General features: G+C 49.8%; 1 protein-coding gene across 1 annotated transcript in view; it reads left to right on the top strand.

Moving 5' to 3' along the window:
- The window catches only part of calb2a (calbindin 2a), a 25,240-nt gene that overhangs the window by 3,958 nt on the left and 18,782 nt on the right, over positions 1–2,500 (top strand). The window lies entirely within an intron of this gene.

Raw genomic sequence — 2,500 nt, 5'->3', positions numbered from 1 at the left:
CTGCGATATCATTCTTTACAGTTCATCATCCAAAGTCCTCAATACATTACAGTAGATTCAAAATTGTGCTGCACGTCTGTGCCACTGTCCCACAACGAATCCAGTTCAAAGTCCTTCTCCTCACTCATAAAGCCCTCCACAACCAGGCCCCCTCCTACCTCACCGACCTGCTTCACCATCACACTCCTTCCCGCAGCCTCTGGTCCTCTGATGCTAACCTCCTATCCCCACCACTCAGGACCAAGCGCTGGACCTGGTCCTCTGATGCTAACCTCCTATCCCCACCACTCAGGACCAAGCGCTGGACCTGGGGTGACAGAGCCTCCTCCATATTGCTGCCCCCTCTCTCTGGAACTCACTCCCAAAACACATCCGTGACTGCATTGATCTGCCCCAGTTCAAATCCCTATAGTCAAAACCCACCTATTCAAAACTGCTTTTAATGTTTGATTACTTGTGTTGCGTTATGCTATGTAATTCTTGTTGTAATGTGTTGTCTTTGACATTTTAACCCATGCACTTTGTTTTTAGAAAAGCACTAGTGACACAGTATCCCATAGGAGTGTGCAGAACGCCATACAGTATGAATGACTATACAGTATATGAACGACCATACAGTGTATGAAGGACCAGTATATGAACGGCTCACGTTGATTCATACGCAGTGCCTTGCTTTCTCCATAAGTCAGTAAGTTCATTGACATTTAAATTGAATGATCTGGAAGTGAAACGAACTCATCCATGAAATACATCCCCACCGGCGATGATGTGCTACATCTGCCTCATCAGATTTGAGAGTGAACTGAAGTCACAGGAGCTGAAGCAGAAAGAGGAGAGGGAGCTGGCTTGGTATTTGTGCTGTGCTGCTGCTGCTGCTGCTGCTGCTGGACTCCAGAGCAGCGGAGACGTTTCACTGCATCTGTGCTGATTGGAAATGTGCACGGGCATTGAAAATGTGCCTTTCGGGGTGGCTGTGTGAGAGGAGGTTTGGGGGCAATATGGGAAACATCACGGTCGTAATGACGTAATTAGGCCACAGTACATGTAGCATTTAATAGGGAAAAAGCCATGGGGTGCATTAAGCATATGGTTTGTTGCTTAGAGGCGTTGTTTAGAACAGAAAGGACTTAGCCTACATTTGAGTACGCACAATCGCAAAACAGATGCTCCCTGCATATAATAGGCTGGATGGATCTATTGCTGCAGCCATTGAACAGATGATAGCCCCTCCCCCTCATATCATACCCAGCAATCTATTTATATTCTGCTTTGATGTTGTTCATCACGTCTTAATCTTTCTTTAATTATCAGCTCTCTCCTCACTCTGAACTCTTGACTAAATGCCAGTCAGAGCTGCAGGAGCGAGACGCCACAACAGCAGAGACGCATCTCACTGTGCCACTTATTGAGACAGCAAGGCTCTTTACATTCATGAGTTTAGACATCACTAGATGCACACGCACACACACACACACACACCCACACACATGCACACACACGCACACACACGCACGCGCACGTGCACGCGCACGCACACGCACACGCACACGCGCACGCGCACACACACACACACACACACACACACACACATGCAGAGGGAGTGAGAACAAAGAAACTAAGATGTTGGATAGAGAGTCAGGCATATATAAATGAGGGAGAGAGAGAGAGGGAGACGGGGGGAGAGAGAGAGAGAGAGAGAGGTAGAGAGAGAGATGGGGGGAGGGAGAGAGAGAGGGAGAGACAGGGGAGAGGGGGATAGAGAGAGAGAGAGGGAGAGAGAGAGAGAGAGGGAGAGACGGGGGGGGGGGGGGGAGAGAGAGAGAGACGGGGGGAGGGAGGGAGAGAGGGAGAGAGAGAGGGAGAGAGAGAGAGACAGGGGGGAGAGAGAGGAGAGAGAGAGGGAGAGACAGGGGGAGGGAGAGAGAGAGAGAGAGAGGGAGAGACAGGGGAGAGAGAGAGGAGAGAGAGAGACGGGGGGAGGGAGAGAGGGAGAGAGAGAGGGAGAGAGAGGCTGCTGGCATGATCATCTTTGTTAGTGCGTAATGAGGCAGTCCTGCCTTGCAGGTTTTATTTGAAGCAGCCAGTCACATCGTTTGGAGCCATCTGTCCAGCCAGTCAGCTGGCTTGTTGATAAGAGTGCTGGCGTACCTGCCTGGGTGAAGCACACACACACACACACACACACACACACACACACACACACACACACACACACACACACAGGCTGTGTGTCCCCCGCATACACGCCTTGTCAGGGCGACAAGGCGTCAAAACACTGGCAACAATATATACACACGATGAATTTGAGATACCATTTTATCATCCGCAAGTGAATGTGACAGAGATAAACAACTAGCAGTTGAAAGACACCAGCGACTCTGACAAAATGACTGACAGCGCACATGTTCAAATACTGTAGATGCAGGTGCTTTCTGATGAGAACAAGTAGCTGGAGTCCTCACAGTCACAGCACTTTCACAGCCCTGATCATCTCAGCGAG

This window comes from Poromitra crassiceps, assembly GCF_964638095.1.
Source record: "Poromitra crassiceps genome assembly, chromosome: 18".
Classification (NCBI taxonomy): Eukaryota; Metazoa; Chordata; class Actinopteri; order Beryciformes; family Melamphaidae; genus Poromitra; species Poromitra crassiceps.
This window is presented reverse-complemented; position numbering and strand designations above follow the sequence as displayed.